Source organism: Ascaphus truei, chromosome 8 (genome assembly GCF_040206685.1).
Source record: "Ascaphus truei isolate aAscTru1 chromosome 8, aAscTru1.hap1, whole genome shotgun sequence".
NCBI classification, from domain to species: domain Eukaryota; kingdom Metazoa; phylum Chordata; class Amphibia; order Anura; family Ascaphidae; genus Ascaphus; species Ascaphus truei.
The window spans coordinates 102,630,750-102,651,242 of record NC_134490.1 but is presented as its reverse complement, the minus strand read 5'-3'; the positions used below and the strand labels follow the sequence as shown (position 1 = coordinate 102,651,242).

The window sequence follows — 20,493 nt, the reverse complement described above, 5'->3', positions numbered from 1 at the left end:
AGAGCGCTTTATTATGTTTTGTTTGGTCTCTAAAGTAATAGATTTTCTAATCCTTTTTGGAGTAACAGCACTTTGCTTTTTGCTTTTATCAGACATGGTTAGGGCCTAAACTAAACCACTAAACCTTCACACAGACTGTTCAGAACGATTTCCCTGACCTGCAGCCTTCTGATTGGGCAATTGTAGCAATTTTGTAAAGCGTCATAAGAACGTCGGATAAGCCGTTCGTCGTAAAATGAGGCCTGCCTGTATAATGAGACATTAGGGAGAGATGTAAGGAGGGGCAGAGGAGGGTATAGCGAGACATTAGGGCAGTGATTTCCAACCTTTTTTGTTTGGAGGAACCCTTGAAGTATTTCGAAAAATCTCGGGGAACCCCTATCTGGCTGACACATATTAGGCTCGACAGGGGTCAGTCACAACATTTCACACCTCACGAGCCACCTCTATTTCCCACCCTTTACCCATGTTTTTTCTCCCATCCATCTCACTAACTCTGCCCCCTCCCGCCGCGCATGTATTTATCCCTTGCATCTCACTCTTACTCCCTCTTTTCCTCACTCACTCCCTTCTGCCCCCCTCTCTTCTCTCACTCGCCCCTACCTTCCGTCAATTACACCACTCTCTCTCAATCCACCCTACAAAATATATACCAAAAAAAACCCACCCCCCGGGGGTGGGAGGGGTCTGTGGTCCATAGGAGGAACCCCTGAGACTGCTTCATGGAGCCCCAGGGTTCCCGGAACCCTGGTTGGGAATCACTGCATTAGGGAGATGTAAGGGGGGGCAGAGGAGTGTATAGCGAGAAACTAAGGCTGAGATGTAAGGAGGTGCAGAGGAGTATATAGTGAGATATTAGGGTGAGATGTAAGGAGGGGGGCAGAGGAGGGTGAGAGGTAAGGAGGGGCAGAGGAGAGTATAGTGAGATATTAGGGCTGAGATGTAAGGAGGGGCAGAAGATTGTAAAGCCTAGTTGGCCAAAACAAGCAACTTAGGCCTCGGACACAGTAGGCGCGCGCAATGCGTGCCTGCCCCAGAGGCGTTCCGTGGCCTTGGGGAGGCGTGCCTGTGACGTCAAGTCAGCGGTTCACCCTCATTGGCTGAACCGCTCACGTGACCCGGCTGTCGTGTGACAAAATCAAATTTTTGTTGCCTGCCGGGGTATCGTGCGCTCTACGGCCTGCCTCCTAGAGGTATGGCCTTTTGTTTGTGGCGTGGTCACTGGTAGTATGGACACGGCCTTATACAGCATATTGCCAGACTGTTTCTATTTGCATAAAGTTTTAATGTTGAAAAATAATTCCTAGGCAGTCTTAGGCCCCGCTCACTGTGCCTGCTTCGCAACGTGCGCACACTTATGTGCGCACGCACAGCACTCTTTGGTGTTAGTGTATGAGAGTTTTCAATCTAGAAAAGACTCCTGGCTGCAAAGTTCAGGGTTGATGCTGCTACACTTGAGGGAGACAACTCAAGTTGTAATTTCGTGCGGCAGCAGCGTCACGTGTATTTCGCCGGCCAATGAAATTAGAGTCAAATGTAAACACAAAAATAACTTTTTTTTTCTATGACAAATAGAATAGATTTTTTTTACCCAAATGTTCCAGGACTTGAATATTTGTTATTACTTCTACATTGTTTGATATGACCAAATCCAGTACTGCCCCTCTCCTGGTTGTTTCCTCAATAATTTGGGTCATATAATTGTCTTTAAGCACCCCCAAAAACCTATTTCCTTTTGTTGTAATGCTAATCTTATTTCCCCAGTCTGTCTGGAGAATTAAAATCCCCCATTATGCAAACATGACCCAGTTTTGTTTCCTTCTCCATTTGCAAAAGTATTTTAGCTTCCTCAATCTCACAGATATTTGGTGATTTATAGCATATTCCCACAAACATTTTCTTTATACTTTTACCTGCACTGCTAATTTCTATCCACAAGGTCTCTACATTTTCATCATTCCCTTAATAAACATCATCCCTGTATAATAGGTTTTTGTCACGCCTGTATGCCCGCAGACCTGGCAAGACCCCAATACTGAGGTGGGAAGGGTATTACCACGCACCCACAGCAGTGAAGGCGTGCCAGGAGTGTGGTATGGCGTTGCCGGGCCTGTTGAAAGATAGTTAGTGATACTTGGCAACGCCTTGGGAGTACAGAGTAAGAATAGTGATGTCCGTGCGCCAGAGTCCAGGGATCCAGAAGTCAGAGTCGTCAAGTTCGTAAGCCAAAGTCCAGGAGTTACAGAGGTCAGCAAGGTAGAGTTCGTAAGCAGGGTTCAAGGGCAACAGAGAGCAGGGTAGTCCAGGACGAGCAGGGGTTAAACTAGGGAAATCCAGAGATAAGCAGGAGCAGGAACAGGCTGGAACACAGAGGAGAGCCAAGCATAGGACTGCACACACAGGGATGACAGAAGCTATGCAGAGCAATGATAGAGGGGACAGACAGGGGTTATAAAAGGAGGGAACACCAATAGGAGAGAGAGGAGGAGCAGAAGGTGAAGTGAGAGACATTAGGGATAGGTGAGGAGGAGAAGAGGAGGAGACAGGGGAACCAGTAAGGGAGATCGCTTGCAGGGCATGAGAGGAGGAGTCAGGAGGCTGGAAACCCCTAGAAGAGGAGCGTGTGCACGCTCCCTCTGTAATCTGAGTGCGCGCGCACAGGCTGCGTCACGAGGCGCGCAGAACGCCGCGCCGCGGGTACACCCACAGAGGAGGATGGAGGAACGGAGGGAACAGTCGCCGGAGGTAAGGGGATGGGAGCAGATACCGAGGGGGGCTGAGAGTGGGGAACGCCGCAGCAGGGGCTCGGGAACCGCGCAGGTGCGCGAGTCTTGCGGGGCCCGCGCCGTGGTGCAGGAACGGCGTCAGAGGCTGCCGGAGAGGGCCAGGAGTGGGTACAAGAAGGGAGGCTGGCAGGGGAAGGGATAGAGAGGGTATGTGAGCGTGTGACATCAGGGACACATGAAGGGGAAGGAATCCCCTGAACTGTCAGTTTTAGATCCGGTTTAACATATACACATCCTCCACCTCCCCTTTTATTTGTTCGATCCTTCCGAAAAAAGGAATAACCCTCTAAATTAACTGTCTAGTCATGAGTTTCATCCCACCATGTTTCAGTGATGCCTATGATATCATACTGCTCCCTTGCAGCTATTAATTCAAGCTCCCACATTTTATCTGTCAGACTTCTTGCATTAGCAAGCATGCATTTAAGTTTTTTTTCAGCCTGTACTATTATCTTATCTGCTCCTTCCTTTCTGCGCCCTCTTGGTTTAGTCTTTAGAAGTTTTCTAGTATTATCTGTATTTACTATGGGTGTCTCACTGCTTGTCAAACTTGTACTTGCCCCCATTCTACCTCCATACCACCTTGTATCCTACTCTATTCCATTTAGTTCATTATCTGTTTCATTCCCCTCCCCCCTCCTTCCTAGTTTAAAATCTCCTCCAACCTTTTTAGCATTCTCCCCCCTAGCACAGACGATCCCTCTTCATTGAGGTGCAATCCGTCCCTAGAATATAGATGGCACCTCTCAGAAAAGGAGTCCCAGTGCTCTAAAAACCCAAACCCATCCTTCCTGCACCACTTTCTTAGCCATGCATTAACCTCCTGATCTCTGACTGTCTCCTTGCGGTAGCGCATGGCACAGGTAGTATTTCAGAAAATACTACCTTGGAGGTCCTTGCCTTAAGCTTTTGGCCTAGATCCCTGTAATCATTTTTTTAGGACCCTCCATCTTTCTCTAACTTTGTCATTGGTGCCAACGTGTACCAAGACCGCTGAGTTAATCCTAGCCCCCCTCCCCTCCCAACAATGTCTACCCGATCCGCAATGTGCTGAACCCGAGCACCCGGGAGACAACAAACTGTTCAGTTCATGCGGTCATGGCAACAGATTGCCCTATCTACCTTCCTAATAATGGAGTCCCCTACCACCACAATCTTTCTTTGTATCTGAGCATCCTGAGTCCCCACTGTGATGGAGGAACTATTCCCCTGGCTGCTAGAGGAATTGGTCTCCCGCAGCCTTGCCATTTCTGCCCCGACATTCCCAATATCTTAACTCAACATGGCAAATCTATTGGGATGGGTCAGCTCAGAAACGACCTGCCTCTCCCTATTACCCCTGCTTCCCCTTCTAACTGTCACCCAGCTACCTACCTGCTCCTCACAATAGCGCCACCATCTGCACCAGTAGTCGAAGCAAGGGCCTGCTCAGTGAGCTCTAGACCCTTTTCAAGATTGCCAATGTCCCTCAATACTGCAAGTTGTCTCTTCAGATCAGCAATCTCTGACTCTAAAGAGACCACCTGCTCACACTTCCCACAGCGGTATGCTCCTTGGAACAGCTGCTCCAAGTGCACATACATGTGGCAAGATGTGCATTGAGTGGCATTCTCAATCCTGCTCATTATAGCAACTATGAAGTTTATAAGTACTAACAGTAAACTGTATGTTCATACTGTTTCTATTGCTAACTGCATACACTTTAAACAACCAGCACTTCAAATCAACCACACAGATCATTATATGCAAGCTTTTGGGTAACAGTGATCATAACATGGTCTCATTTGAAATAAATTATCAAAAAACAGATTACTTGGGTTCAACAAAGACCTTAAACTTTATAAAAGCACAGTTTAATAAACTGAGGTCTAATCTAGTAGTAATACAATGGGATGATGTTTTTGCAGGGAAAAATGTAGAAGATAAATGGGCAGTTTTTAAAACATTGTTAGAAAAGCACACTTATCAGTGTATACCCTTGTGTAATAAGTATAAAAGAAATAAGTCAAAACCAATGTGGCTACATAAACAGGTAGGGGAGGAAATGGACAAGAAGAGGAAGGCGTTTAGATTCTTTAAGTCAGAAGGGACGGAGACATTGTACAAATTGTACAATGTACAAATTAGCAAAAATGGATAATGAAAAAAGGATTGCAATAGAAAGTAAGGTCAACCCTAAAATGTTCTTTAAGTACCTTAATAACCAAAAAATGAGAAAAGAAAATATAGGACCCTTTCAGTGTGAGATGGACAGGCAGATTATTGGAGATAAGGAAAAAGCAGAGGTATAATACAAATTATTTGCCTCTGTGTTTACCAGGGAAGAATCAAGTTCAATAGTAGTGCCGCAGGAGGAAGCCACAACCTCCTTATTAATGAACAATTGGTTAAATGAGGATGAAGTTCATAAGCGACTTTAAAAAATGTAAGTAAATAAGGCACCTGGCCCCGATGGCATAAATCCAAGAGTTCTCAAGGAGTTAAGCTCAGCCAAACCATTATATTTAATATTCAAGGACTCCATTTCCACAGGCTTAGTACCACAAGATTGGCGTAAAGCAGATGTGGTGCCTATATTTAAAAAGGGAGCTAGATCACAACTGGGGAATTACAGACCTGTAAGCTTAACTTCAATAGTGGGGAAACTACTTGAAGGTTTAATACGGGATAATATTCAGGAATACCTAATGGAAAACAAAATTATTAGCAATAGTCAGCATGGATTTATGTAGGATAGATCATGCCAAACTCACCTTGTTTGTTTCTTTGAGGAGGTAAATAGGAATTTAGACCAGGGTAATGCAGTTGATGTGGTCTACTTAGATTTTGCAAAGGCTTTTGAAACGGTTTTACACAAGAGGTTGGTGTACAAAATAAAGAAAATTGGACTCAGTCATAATACATGGACCTGGATTGAAAACTGGTTAAAAGACAGACAACAGAGGGTTGTCATAAATGGAGCTTTTTCAGGTTGGGCTTGTTACGCCGGTGCTGCCCGCAGACCAGACCCGTCCCCTGAGCTGAAGGGGGAAGTGGTAATACACGCACCCGCAGCAAAGGGAGCGTGTCCGGAGTGTGGTATGAAGCGTTGCCAGGCCAGGTGTAGTAAGGTAGACAATATTTGCCGGTACCGGTTGTAGAGATAGAGTGATGAATGCCTTATCGAGGTCAGGGAGTGGAGAGTGGAGATAGGTCGTAGTCCAAGCCGTGTTCAAGGGGTTACCAGAGTGAGCGTTGTCCAAGGAGTGCCGAGATCGAGAGCCAGAGGGGGTAGTCGTACATGCCTCGTCAGAACCTGTGAAAACACTGAGAGAATCCAGAAGTACTTCCATACAGAGACTATGTCGAGCAAAGACTGAGAGCAGAGAGGAGCTAGATAAAGCAGGAAGGTCCAATTAGGAACGGAGGCGGGACAGGAAGAGCTACAGGGAGACACTGCAGATTGGTGCAGGCATAACAGGCCAGGTGAGTCTTGTTGGTAACCTGAGTATGCTTGTGCAGTGTGCGGGGGCGGAGCCTGAGGTCCGGGGGACGGGAAGAAGAGTGTGCAGACTGAGCGTGCTCCGTAACTTGTGTACGCGTGTGAACCGAGCCAGTGGATGGTGCAGGTGTGTGTGCAGGAGGGCGTGGGCGCGTGCGGCGCTGAACAGAGGAATCACCGAAGGGAGTGATCCCGCGACGGCGGCAGGGGCGGGGAGCCGTGGAGGCCGGTAAGGCAGGATTGTTTTGTGTGTCCAGGGGCTCCCTGCGGGGAGGGAGTGCTCTGTGTGAGGAGCGTGGAGAACGCCGATTCCTGACAGGGCTAAAGTCGTGAGTGGAGTACCTCAGGGATCGGTACTGGGACCCCTGCTTTTTAACTTGTTTATTAATGACCTTGAGGTTGGGATCGAGAGCAAAGTCTCCATCTTTGCTGATGATACTAAATTGTGTAAGGTAATAGAATCAGAGCAGGATGTAATTTCTCTCCAGAAGGACTTGGAGAGACTGGAAACGTGGGCAGGTAAATGGCAGATGAGGTTTAATACAGATAAATGTAAGGTTATTGTAAGGAATCGGGGAACACGTCCCCTGCGGCGTGTTCCCTCCTTGCCTGCCGCATCTCAGATCCCCGCTCTCCTTATAGAGTGGGTACGCACCCGCGGTTCCTCTGCGTGTGCCACGGTGCTTGGCCCTGTCGCATATCTCACGTGCGGCACGTACACGTGATGGCGTGCGCCGCTCTCTAGCTTCGAGTCAAGACTGTCTAATGTCTGGTTGTGTCATGTACCTTTTACTGCTTCCGCAGAGGCCACGACTCCGTCCCACCTCCTGCCTTCTTCTCTACAGGAAGTGACTAAGCGTACTGAAGCAAGCGACGCCATCTTGCTTTCTGGCAAATCCTGCCCTCTTCCTCCTGACAGGAAGTAAGCCTCACTCTGACTCCCATTGTTATCAGCTGCCCCTGCCCTTTAAATAAGTCAGTTGCCACCTGCCCTGGGTCCTGCAAGTACTACCATCCATCACATGCTGTTGTTCCTGCCTGGATGTCCTTGGGACCCTTACTCATCTCCTTTGGATTCCGGAAGACTGGGACAGTCACTCATTCAACTACTGAGGTTAATGCAAAAGGAAAGAGGAGGGGAGACCCCCTCTTGTGATGCTAACCTAGAGCAGACTATGCTTGGAAATAAAATATCAACATCTTCATTGCATGAGACAGTTCATAAAACTCAGGAATCCAAATTGTCCAATAATAAACACACTCCCATTTGCTTGCCACTAGCCTGTATAGGTATGTCTTATGTGGTAATCTGGGTCATGTGGAGGACTGATCACATAAATGAAGTAAAATTCATTACTCACTGCTGACCTTAGAGGATATCCTGGTCCTGTCGGCATGCTCCTACCCAGGAGTGACTGCAGAAGGTGAAGGAAAAACGGCGGTGCATCTGCTGCTGTTGAAGATAAATTGTAACCACAAAACTGCAAACTGCAAAGATCTAGGTGCAAAAATTTATTGTAGGCATATTAAAAACAGCCAAAGGATCACTCTGACGCGTTTCACGTGGTATCCCACGCTTTATCAAAGTCTCTTTAAGGAGGCTGGACGTCCTCCAAGATGCACTCCACTATTGTGACCTTGTGCTCTGGACTTTATCCCCCCTTGCTCCTTACTAGTGGCATACCTCGCACCCCCGCGGTGGTGTCTGAGAGCGCACGCATTCTGCGGCGTGCAGCGCGTTCACGTGACTACGTGCATTGCTCCCCAGCTGCGCGGCAACTTCTCCTATCTGTCTCCCGCGGCTTCCCTACCTCGCTATCGGGTCCCTTCCCTTCCCCGGCTTGTGTGTAGGAGCACAAGCGTTACAGTTATGCATTTGGGATGCAAGAATAAAAAGGCGAATTACAAATTAAATGGTCATACATTGGGGGAATCCTTGATGGAGAAGGATTTAGGAGTGCTTGTAGACAGCAGGCTTAGCAATAGTGCCCAAAGTCATGCAGTAGCTGCAAAGGCAAACAAGATCTTATCTTGCATCAAGCGGGCAATGGATGGAAGGGAAGTAAACATTATTATGCCCCTTTTACAAAGCATTAGTAATACCACACCTTGAATATGGAGAACAATTTTGGGCACCAATCCTAAGAATAAACATTATGGAACTAGAGAGCGTGCAGAGAAGAGCCACCAAATTAATAAAGGGGATGGACATTCTAACTTATGAGGAGAGGCTAGCTAAAGTAGATTTATTTATATTAGAAAAGAGGCGGCTAAGAGGGGATATGATAACTATATAAATATATTCGGGGACAGTACAAGGAGCTTTCAAAAGAACTATTCATCCCACGGGCAGTACAAAGGACTCGGGGCCATCCCTTAAGGTTGGAGGAAAGGAAATTTCACCAGCAACAAAGGAAAGGGTTCTTTACAGTAAGGGCAGTTACAATGTGGAATTCATTACCCATGGAGACTGTGATGGCAGATACAATAGGTTTGTTCAAATAAAGGTTGGACATCTATTTAGATGGGAAAGGTATACAGGGATATACCAAATAAGTATACATGGGAAGGATGTTGATCCAGGGATTAATCCGATTGCCAATTCTTGGAGTTTATTTTTCTAGGAATTTATTTTTCCCCTTATGAGATATCATTGGATGATATGACTCTGGGGTTTTTTGTTTGCCTTCCTCTGGATCAATAAGTAAGTATAGATATAGGATAAAGTATCTGTTGTCTAAATTTAGCATAGGTTGAACTTGATGGACGTACGACTTTTTTCAACCTCATCTACTATGTAACAAGCAGAAAGAGGATATGACGTCTTCCAGGAAGTCTCGCCATTCAGTCTGCTGGGGATGAGCACACATCACTCAGCAGACTGACACGCGCAGACGCCACGTCGTGAGGTGGGCACCCTGAGCTCGGCCTTATGCTTATTCATTCCCAGCAGTCCTGCATTTGGTTTAAATCAGGACCAATTGGCCAGATTTGCACCAAAAAATATAAATCACCAATATGAATGTGTATGTACACTACAACGCTTTGTAATACAAAAGACAGGAAGTTACAGTACATGGAAAAATATTTTTCCACAATTGCAAGTGGATTGCCACAGCTAACAAACCAAAAGCAGAACCCCGCTCAGTGGGGTTATTAAACTGCCGTGTACAATGATAGAATAACAATGGCTGCTAATTTCTCCAGCAGAGTGAGTTACAAGTGACAACTTCAAGCAGCCTGACCCAATGCAGTGACAGGGAGCTGGCAGTCTGGCCTGCGAGACTGGCTTTGTCTGGCAGATACAAAAAATGGTGACCTTCCTCATAAGAGACCCTTTCCCCTCCCCTGTGCGCCAGCCACATGAGTAATGTGACCCGGCAGCATGGAAGTGACTGCTCAGCCCCTGTGTGAGGGAGATTAGTCGCACTGCGGCTGCGCGGGGAGAGATAGGGCCTCCCACCGCGTGATCCGGTGTCTGCTGCTGGGCTGGAAGCGCCTGTGCCCCCCTCACTTCCCACTGTCACCTCCCCCAGCCCCGCCATCCTCCGCCGGCAGCACTCCCAGGGAAATGGCTGCGGGTATGCTCCCTCCTCCCTCCTGTTCCTAGCAGGCCTCCCGCCGCCGCCCCCTCCCCAGCCCTGCTGATGTAAGCGGCCTCTCAGGCCCGCGTATCGTGCCCCAGATCTCAGCGCGGTCTCATTTCCCGATGACAGACGCCGGGGCCTGTGAGCAGCCGCCCTGCCAGCTCGCGCAGTGACTGCGATCCCGCCTCCCGCCGCGGCCTCCCCGCGTCTCCTGCACGCAGCGCTGAGAGCACGGCTCGCACAGTGACTGCGATCCCGCCTCCCGCGGCCTCCCCGTGTCTCCTGCACATCTCCTGCACGCAGCGCTGAGAGCACAGCTCGCCCGTGGGGCTCGCAGCCTCCGCAGCCTGGTTACTGCACAGACCCGCCCGGGGGCCCCTTATCTGGGGGTGTTGGAGGTCGGCGGCCTGTTCCTGGAGCCCAGTCTCCTGGGAAGGAGAGAGACAGGTAGCGGATGTGCCTCCGTATCTCTATGTGAAAGTGATTTCATGCATAGCACGTCTGGCTGCTGGGTGTAGGTCGGCCATCAGGCCCATGTTGTGATCGGATCGTACCATGTAGAAGGAGTAATGTCAGTCCGATGGGCCTGTGCGCTGCACCCACAGCACGAGCGGGTTAATATATCATTAATGTGAAATATGTGCTTATAACGCACTGCACCGCCTGTCCCGGGGGGGGAAGGGGGGGGGGCTGGTATAAATATGGCTCCTGGAGCCGGCTGGTCTGTGCAAATGACTCGGTTAATTGAAGCTCAGTCTGATTAGCTCAGATCCCCGGCTGCGGCCCTGTTACTAGCAGATAACCCGCTTCCAGATAGTAACAAGACAAGCAGCGGAGAGCACTGTCATGTGGGACCAAATCTGTTTATTCTAAGTACTGCTGTGTGTGTGTGTGTGTGTGTGTGTGTGTGTGTGTGTGTGTGTGTGTGTGTGTGAGAGAGAGCAGTCTCCTGTGTGTGTGTGTGAGCAGTCTCCTGTGTGTGTGTGAGCAGTCTCCTGTGTGTGTGTGTGTGAGCAGTCTCCTGTGTGTGTGTGAGAGAGCAGTCTCCTGTGTGTGTGAGCAGTCTCCTGTGTGTGTGTGTGTGTGAGAGCAGTCTCCTGTGTGTGTGAGCAGTCTCCTGTGTGTGTGTGTGTGTGTGAGCAGTCTCCTGTGTGTGTGTGTGTGTGTGTGTGTGTGTGTGTGTGAGCAGTCTCCTGTGTGTGTGTGTGTGTGTGTGTGTGTGTGTGTGTGTGTGAGCAGTCTCCTGTGTGTGTGTGTGTGTGTGTGAGCAGTCTCCTGTGTGTGTGTGAGCAGTCTCCTGTGTGTGTGTGTGTGTGTGTGAGCAGTCTCCTGTGTGTGTGTGTGTGTGTGAGCAGTCTCCTGTGTGTGTGTGTGTGTGTGTGAGCAGTCTCCTGTGTGTGTGTGTGTGTGTGTGTGTGTGTGTGAGCAGTCTCCTGTGTGTGTGTGTGAGCAGTCTCGTGTGTGTGTGTGTGTGTGTGTGTGAGCAGTCTCCTGTGTGTGTGTGTGTGTGAGCAGTCTCCTGTGTGTGTGTGTGTGTGTGTGAGCGTGTGCGTGTGTGTGTGAGCAGTCTCCTGTGTGTGTGTGTGTGAGCAGTCTCCTGTGTGTGTGTGTGTGTGTGTGTGAGCAGTCTCCTGTGTGTGTGTGTGAGCAGTCTCCTGTGTGTGTGTGTGTGTGTGTGTGTGTGAGCAGTCTCCTGTGTGTGTGTGTGTGTGTGTGTGTGTGTGTGTGTGTGTGTGTGTGTGTGTGTGTGTGTGTGTGTGTGTGTGTGTGTGTGTGTGTGAGCAGTCTCCTGTGTGTGTGTGTGTGTGTGTGTGTGTGTGTGTGAGCAGTCTCGTGTGTGTGTGTGTGTGTGTGTGTGTGTGAGCAGTCTCCTGTGTGTGTGTGAGCAGTCTCCTGTGTGTGTGTGAGCAGTCTCCTGTGTGTGTGTGTGTGTGTGTGTGTGTGTGTGTGTGTGTGTGTGTGTGTGAGAGCAGTCTCCTGTGTGTGTGTGTGTGTGTGTGTGAGCAGTCTCGTGTGTGTGTGTGTGTGAGAGCAGTCTCGTGTGTGTGTGAGCAGTCTCGTGTGTGTGTGTGTGTGTGTGTGTGTGTGTGTGTGTGTGTGTGTGTGTGTGTGTGTGTGTGTGTGTGTGTGTGTGTGTGTGTGTGTGTGTGTGTGTGTGTGTGTGTGTGTGTGTGTGTGTGTGTGTGTGTGTGTGTGGTCTCCTGTGTGCCTGCTACAGGAGCAGAGATAAGCACGTGTCCCACTCACGCGTTTCCTGTTGCATAGAATCACTGCTTTCATCACGGTGAGCCCTGTCCCATGGCGGCTGCTGCTGCTGCTGCTATTTCTTCCTCTCAGGCAGGGCTCGTGTGTACTGGCTTCTTGTTGTTGGTCATGTGAATGGAATGTGCTGCAGCAGGGAGCCCAACAGGATGCAGCGGTAACAGGCATGTCTTCCCCTGCAGCGCCATAAGAGGAACAACACCAGTAGGCAGGTGCTGCGGGTGTAGTGTTCTTTGGGCATAAATAAGCATGATCTCCTAGTACACTTGTACTTTAAGACAGGGGTGCTGCACACCAGTCCTCAAGACCACTCCCCCCCCCCCCCCCCCAAGAGGCCAGGTTCAACTGAGCCACGGAGTTACCTGTGCTGAAGCTGGGATATCCTTCAAACTTAAACCTGTTGGGTGTTTTGAGGATTGGAGTTCAGCCCCCCTGCTGTAAGATATAAATACCACCCTGCAGCAGTGTGAAGCTGAGCATGACATTCCTTTAACCTTTCCTATACATGTTCCTCAATGGATCTCTGCAATAACGAGTCACTGACTCCCACTTTTTAAGCACCCTCAAAATACTTTAAACTGAGTTGGAAATGAATGTTGTATCTAGCTTGGATGGAAGCTTAAGATAAAGTAGGGCTTATGGTTTTACAGTAAGTAGGAGAAATGGGCAGACCTAGCAAGGGAACACCAGTGCATTCCATTAGCTCCTTTAATCCCAAAGGAGCATGAAACACATTGTGTTAGGACCGGTGACCCCCTTTTTTTTTCCCAACAAAGTTTAAGGAGAAAATGTATACTCTGTATGCTTGTGTAATATTACACATTTAATGTAAGATCCTGCCCAGCTCCCACACTCATTGCTGCTTTAAAATGGCTTAATATGCTGATAACCTCTTCTGTGCGGATGCTTGAGGGGTTAAGAATTGCTTCTGCAGGAAACTGGGAAGCTTGCTTATTATTATTACTCCATGACAGTAATACAATGGAAATTCATTAAAAGATTAGACTGCCATCTTAAACTGTAGGCCTCGCAGGGGCTTTAGTTGCTGTTTTTTTAACATCCCTAAAGGCTTAGAACCCAGAACATGTTCTCCAAAATGTGATTTTTAGGCCGCGATTAGTGGCAGCACGTGCGCGATGGAGCGCGTGACCTCACGCGCCTGTCGCTCACTCAACCTGTACTGAGGCGACTGGGAGGCGTGGCAGTGATGTCACTTGAGCGGTTCGCCGTCATTGGTTGAACAGCGCACGTGACCCTACCATCGTGCGTCAAAGACAAACTTGTCTTCTCGAGGGTCGCGTGCTCTATGGGCGGCCTCGTAGAGGTGTGTTATTCACACCGCGCACGCTGGTCGCTGCCACTATAATTGCGGCCTTATCCAAAAGCATGATTTGACATTTGTGTATTTGTCACCTCTAGGAACGCACTATTAGGTATCTGACCTGCTGTTTTTATTTGCACAACACATGATTATCTTCTGGATGACTTGACATTTGTTCTATGTGAACAAAGGATTGCATTGTCTCCTTGCATGTTTGAGCTGTGTTCCAAACGTTGGGTTTCCAGTTAGGCCTCTTAAACGGGCATTTTTTAGAGAACCATTTCACCTTCCAAAAACATGCTAAGCTGAATTGTAATCGTTTAGTAATAACATGTTTTAAATAAAGCGACTAAAATATGTTTATTGTGGATACTTAAAACTGGCAGCCATTTTACATCTACAGATAAAAATATCTGGTGGTTGTAATCGGTTCTAAATACATTTTTCTGTGCAGTATTTTTTCTTCTAGAAAGGAACTCCCAAACAGTGATCAGATTTTGAAATGTAGGTTTGCCAGCCGGAGAGTACTGTATTTTTATTTTTCTGATCACATGCTTCATTGTTCTCTCTGTTATTTGTTGTCTCGGGGAAATACAGAACAGCTGTTTAATTCTGCAATCAACCAACATTGGGATGTAAGCAGCAGTATTTCATTTTCCTTTGAGAAGACTGATCCCATAGCTAGCCCCAGATGCAAGCCAGCTGGAGCCATGTGACCTTTGTCAAGTCACTCTTTAGCCCTCGAGTTATGATTCTAACTATGCGATGTAAATGGTTCAACAATAAAGACCTGCCTCCACACTGATTGGACGTATTTCAAAGTACACCTAAATAGATGGTTTTAAGCGGCTTTAAGTTTATTATGGTCATACAATTTGGAAATTCAGTGGCCTTTAAGTTTCCAGAACATCAAATGTTTTTTGCTCTGGGTGCTTTGCAGCCACAGCTGAGATTGGAATGGAAGATAACCCAGCCATGTATGGGAGATGTGTAAGGGTCATCGTCCTGGAGCAGGAGTGTCAGTAGAGTTCTGGAGTGCTCTAGAATACCCCCTTTTCCCCACCCCCCAAATAAAATAAATAAATCTTTATAGCCCAGACTTTATTCCTTTTTTTATTTTTATGCAAGAATATGATGGCTATTTACAAATGCAAAGAACTGAAATCTCTGAATTGCCTCATGAAAATTAAATGAATACATTGTCAATGTATGTAAATGAATGTTATGAAGTTTAATCAGATGGGTACCTCATAGACCTCCAACAATGACCGGTTTAAAGCCAATACAAATTGTATGATATAAACATTTGGTAAGCCGCAATATACAGTAAAGTGCATTTGTTATGCATTGAAGAAGCATGTTTTTGGGATAGAATGGGGGAGTGGTTTGATGTTATTAAGTAGACATTCTCCCCTTTTGAAGCTGCTGTTTTTTTTGCGTGTTTTTTTTGTAGCTGTGAATGGAGAATGTGTAATGTTTTAATGTTAACTTTTGGACATTTATTTTCTCATAGGAAATGTAAAACTTTTGTAATATAAATTGCATAAGAAAGCTGAAAACACACATGACCTGCTCAGGCAGTAATCAGGTGTTTTGAGAGCACATTTTCAACATTCTGATCTTGTTCTAGCAATAAAATGTGTTATAGATATATCTAATATCGCGCTGTCCGTGGGCAGCTGACCTAAACCGTATCACGTGACCTGGTTAATCATTAAGAAGCTAGCCCAGATTTGTGCGTTGTCTCAGACAACACAGCTTGAGCGAGACAATATATGCAAAAGCACATTCTGGTTAAGATTAGACATGAAACTGTTGTACTACAGTATCTGGCACAACCTAAAGGGCAATCCTTCCTAAAGCCAGAATGAACCGGTGGCAAATTACATTTTAAAGGGATAGCAAATAAATACCCCCTGTAGGTACAGGTGTATGTCTGACAGGTCTGCAGCACTGTCTTTCCCCATTATCGCTTAGAATACAATGCTCACACTGCAGCCAGGGATTGTGACATGCCAATGAGCACACAGTGTCACCCTTAGCTTATAGGGATCCATGTTACAATGTACAAGAAGCAGAGTTCTGCAAAGACAGGGTTGCAGAGTTGTCTTAGGCCCGGGCCATAGAGGGGGAGCAGTTCGGAGCCGCGCTGCCGCTGAGGCTCGCCCGCTGAAATCTGCGCGATTTCATGCCCATGCAGGCGAGCCAGCGGGCGCGATCGGAGGCGGGGGGAAACTGAGGGAGGCGGGGCAGTGACGTTGCTAGGCCAATCGCCCGCGACGCACTGACGTCGACGTCACGGCGCCGTGACATTGACGCAGCTCCGCGCTGATTGGATGTTTTCAGCCGACAGCGCGCTGAAAAACAGCTTGGCTGTCGGCTGAAAACTCCAGCGCCTCAGCACGCCTGCGGACACTCGTGTGAGCCCCCTGTAAAAGCATCCTCATTGAGGATGCAGGGGCTCAGCGCGGAGCGTCCGCACGGCTCAGCACGGCCTGTCCGTCTATGGACTCGGCCGTAGACATGCAAATACCCACAAGTGGTATTTTTATTTGCTCTATGGTAGAGGTAAATTGCTCTATGGTAAATACACACCATGACTGTGTTTTTAAAGCAGCAGTCAAAGCTGGCGTTTAAAAAAAAAAAAATTCTCTCCCCTTAATATGTGCATCAATACAATCCACACAATGATCAGTAATTGGCTAAGTTGCCGATCGATCGGTGAAGATTCGGCTCAGGGGTTCACTAAATGGCTGTCAGTGGAGCAGAACAGGAACAAAAATGCAAAGTTCTGTGGGGAAGATCATGTGACAAGGCAGTCACTAGTTACAATTGGTGCACTGCTAGAGAGAGGGCAGGGCTCAAAAAGGGGTGTGCCAGAGCCTGTTTCAGAAGAGGAAGGGGTTGGGACTTTGTAAATGTTTGCTATAGAGACAAACAATGCTTGTTACATTATAATACATTAAAAATGTAATTCAGAGTTATTAAAATTAAAGAGCTACAAGTATTTTCTCATAGTACAGAACTAATTTATAAAAAAAAATATGTAGAATATTGCTTGGTCTGCAGCTTTAAGGGGAACACTCCTTCCTGTTACTAATATTAGTGACGTGTTTTTTTTTTTTCTCCGTGAGCATGGTTACATAATACAATGAGCAAAACATTCCAGCTGCCATAAGCTCACCGCATTTTATATTTCTTTACAAATGTTAAGCTTTAAATGATAAAAATAATGATGGGGAAGGGGTGAGAGGGAAGGGCTAAGAGTAAAAGGAGAAAGAGAAGAAAGTGCTCAGCAGTCTCCTCGGCTCACAACACCCATATAGTTATCCCAAGACCTGTGTAGCAGTGCAGTGGACACCCAGTCTGAATATCGAAAGTGGCTCATAACCGCTTTAAATGTGTCGGGCGGCAGGCAGTGTATCCAAAAAGGGTTTCCATTTACTCAGGAATTTCTGTTCTTTTCATATTGTCTCCAAATGAGTCCAATTTTTCCCTCATAACTGCGAACAGAAAATATTCTAATTGTTCAATTGTTGGAGTTTGGGGTTTTAGCCAGTTGATCAGAAGCAGCTTGCGTGCCAAGAGGAGAATCATTCCCTCCTCCAGTGTGCCATACTGACAGTCAGAGTATTCCAGCCTTCCATATAGCCAAATAACATTGGCTTCAAGTCATGGGGAAGCTTTGTTTTTAGCAGCTTGTTTAAAAACGTTAAGGTTGTATACCAGAATTTCTTCTTTCAGCCGTTCCACAGACAGTGTGAGATATTGGCACTGTTGCTGCCGCACTTTACACCCTATCAGAAAATGGTGTTGGAATTTGTTTAGTTGTGCTGGGGTGAGCAATGGCCAGTTCAATAACTTAATCTGCAGTTCCATTACTCTAGATGCCAATTTGAGGGAACGGACACTCCCGTAGCCTCTGACAAGGACTTATTGATCTGTCCGATCAGGGAAGTCCACCTGCCACGTGACCAAAAAGGGATTCCAGGGAACCATAGTACTGGTCTCTACAAGGGCGGTATAGATGAGGTGAAACCCATTTGAGTGGACATCTAAAGACCTGACTCCAGGGCATTGTTATTCTAGAAAGTATGGATGTTCCTTCGTCAAGGAAGTTGCAAGTACGCAAAGAAGTATTTATTTCGTAATTGATTTATTTTTCTGAGTTGTTGGGAAAATATGTTGTCCCAGATTAAGACCGTCAGTGACATGAACAAGTCCTAAACTGCGTTTTCTTGCGCTGCCGTAAATTCGGGGTTTTCTACAATCGGTAAGAATTTGGATACCCTTAGTTATAGTTTGAAATATTTTCTGATTTTATTGCAAGGCTGATACAGTATCTCCAAACATAAAGCCCCTCCACCCTCTTCTTCCCCCCCCTCCACCCTCCTCTTTCCCCCTGTAAGGTCCGGGGGAACACCTCTCTCTAAGGAGGTTCCTCACCCGATCCGCTCCGGCTCTACTGCCTCGCCGCCGCGGGCGGGATCCTCCTTCCCCTTCGCTCCCCGCGGTGGTTGCTGAACGCGCGCATGCGCGCACGAACAAGGACCTTTACGTCCTCCCACAGGAGGAGTTCCCGCCCCCAGCTCAGGCCGCGCGTACCTCTCCCGCGCGGCGCACACGCCTGATGTGCGTGCACCGCCCACAAGCCTCGCATCAAGCGCAGCTGTGGCAATCTTGTCCTCTCCAATCGCTATCTTCCCTGGGGCCGCTCCCTCGTTACTCCCCCGCTTCCTCCTTGTCTGTGGTGAGCACAGCGTGACACCCCCCCCTCCACCCTCTTCTCCCCCCCCCCCCGCTCCACCCTCCTCTTCCCCCCCTCCACCCTCCTCTTCCCCCCCTCCACCCTCCTCTTCCCCCCCTCCACCCTCCCCTTTCCCCCCCTCCACCCTCCTCTTTCCCCCCCTCCACCCTCCTGTTTCCCCCTCTCCACCCTCCTCTTTCCCCCCCTCCACCCTCCTTTTCTCCCCCCCGCCTCTTTCCCCCCCTCCACCCTCCTCTTCCCCCCCCACCCTCCTCTTCCCCCCCCACCCTCCTCTTCCCCCCCCACCCTCCTCTTCCCCCCCCACCCTCCTCTTCCCCCCCCCACCCTCCTCTTCCCCCCCCACCCTCTTTCCCTCCACCCTCCTCTTCCTCCTCTTTCCCCCCCCATCTTTTCCCCCCCTCTTTTCCCTATCCCCACCCCCCTACCCCTTTCCCCCCTCCCATCTTCCCCCCCTATTTCCCCCCTCTTCCCCTCCCCCTTTCCCCCCCCTCTTTTTCTCCCCCCCCCTCTTTTTCTCCCCCCCTCTTTTTCTCCCCCCCCCTTTTTCTCCCCCCCCCCTCTTCCCCTCCTCCTCTCGATCTGACATTGGACCGCAACCTGTAAAATATTTTGTCGGGTATATTCCGACATTGGACCGCAAAGGGTTAATGCAAGATAAGATCTTGTTTGCCTTTGCAGTTACTGCATGACTTTGGGCACTATTGCTAAGCCTGCTGTCTACAAGCACTCCTAAATCCTTCTCCAAATATTCTCCTAATTTATCCCCATTTAATGTGTAAATCGCCAGTTTATTTGTTTCCCAAATGCATAACCTTACATTTATCTGTATTCAACCTCATCTGCCATTTACCTGCCCATGTTTCCAGTCTCTCCAAGTCCTTCTGAAGAGAAATTACATCCTGCCCTGATTCTATTATATTACACAATTTAGTATCATCAGCAAAGATGGAGACTTTGCTCTCGATGCCAACCTCAAGATCATTAATAGACAATTTAAAAAGCAGGGGTCCCAGTACCGATCCCTGAGGTACTCCACTCACAACTTTAGCCCAACCTGAAAAAGTTGCATTTATGACAACCCTCTGTTGTCTGTCCTTTAACCAGTTTTCAATCCAGGTGCATATATTATTACTGAGTCCAACTTTCTTTATTTTGTACGTAACTTCTTGTGGAACCAAATCAAAAGCCTTTGCAAAATCTAAGTAGACCACATCAACTGCATAACCCTGGTCTAAATTCCTACTTTCCTCCTCAAAGAAACAAATAAGGTTAGTTTGGCATGATCTATCCTTCATAAATCCATGCTGACTATTACTAATAATTTTGTTTTCCATTAGGTATTCCTGAATATTATCCTGTATTAAACCTTCAAGTACTTTCCCCTCTTCTGTGAAGTGCTATGTACGTTAATGGCGCTATATAAATAAAGACATACAATACAATTGAAGTCAGGCTTACAGGTCTGTAATTCCCCGGTTGTGAACTAGCTCCCTTTTTAAATATAGGCATCATATCTGCTTTACGCCAATCTTGTGGTAATGAGCCTGTGGAAATGGAGTCCTTGAATATTAAATATGGTTTGGCTATTACTGAGCTTAACTCCTTGAGAACTCTTGGATGTATGCCATCGGGGCCAGGTGCCTTATTTACTTTAATTTTAACAAACCGCCTATGAACTTCTTCCTCAGTTAACCAATTTTTAGTTAATATCGAGGTTGTGGCTTCCTTCTAAAGCACTATTGTTACATGGTTACATAGTAGATGAGGTTGAAAAAAGACATGCGTCCATCAAGTTCCAACTATGCTAAATTTATACAGATATTTTATCCTATGTCCGGACATACAGTGCAATTGATTCTTCCCTGGTAAATACAGAGGAAAGGATTTGTTTAATGCCTCTGCTTTTTCCTTATCTAAAGTAATCTGCCTGCCCATCTCACACTGAAAGGGTCCTATATTTTCTTTTCTCATTTTTTTGTTATTAAGATACTTAAAGGACTTTTTAGGGTTGACCTTACTTTCTATTGCTATTGCATTTTTGCTAATTTAATTGTCCTTTTGCAATTTTTGTTACATTCCTTTATAATTCTGATACGATGTCTCCGTCCCTTCTGACTTAAAGAATCTAAATGCCTTCCTCTTCTTGTCCATTTCCTCCCCTACCTGTTTATTTAGCCACATTGGTTTTGACTTATTTCTTTTATACTTATTACCCAAGGTATACACTGATAAGTGTGCTTTTCTAACAATGTTTTAAAGACTGCCCATTTATCTTCTATATTTTCCCT

At 47.2% G+C, this 20,493-nt stretch overlaps 1 protein-coding gene and 1 long non-coding RNA gene across 4 annotated transcripts in view; one reads left to right on the top strand and one right to left on the bottom strand.

Annotated features, from left to right (window-relative positions):
- LOC142502128 (uncharacterized) overlaps window positions 1–12,318 on the bottom strand; it is a 54,977-nt gene extending 42,659 nt beyond the window's left edge. Inside the window, exon 1 of one of the 2 annotated variants that reach the window (XR_012803647.1) lies at window positions 12,102–12,318. This is a non-coding gene — a long non-coding RNA (uncharacterized LOC142502128). Of the gene's footprint in view, window positions 1–7,628; window positions 9,859–12,101 lie in introns of those variants that run through there. The other variant, XR_012803648.1, reaches the window with a different exon arrangement.
- JMJD1C (jumonji domain containing 1C) overlaps window positions 1–20,493 on the top strand; it is a 1,023,975-nt gene that overhangs the window by 839,058 nt on the left and 164,424 nt on the right. The window contains exon 1 of one of the 2 annotated variants that reach the window (XM_075612983.1): window positions 9,716–10,301. The exons of the other annotated variant lie outside the window; for it this stretch is intronic. The gene's annotated coding sequence lies outside the window, so the exon portion shown is untranslated. Of the gene's footprint in view, window positions 1–9,715; window positions 10,302–20,493 lie in introns of those variants that run through there. 2 annotated transcript variants of the gene reach the window in all.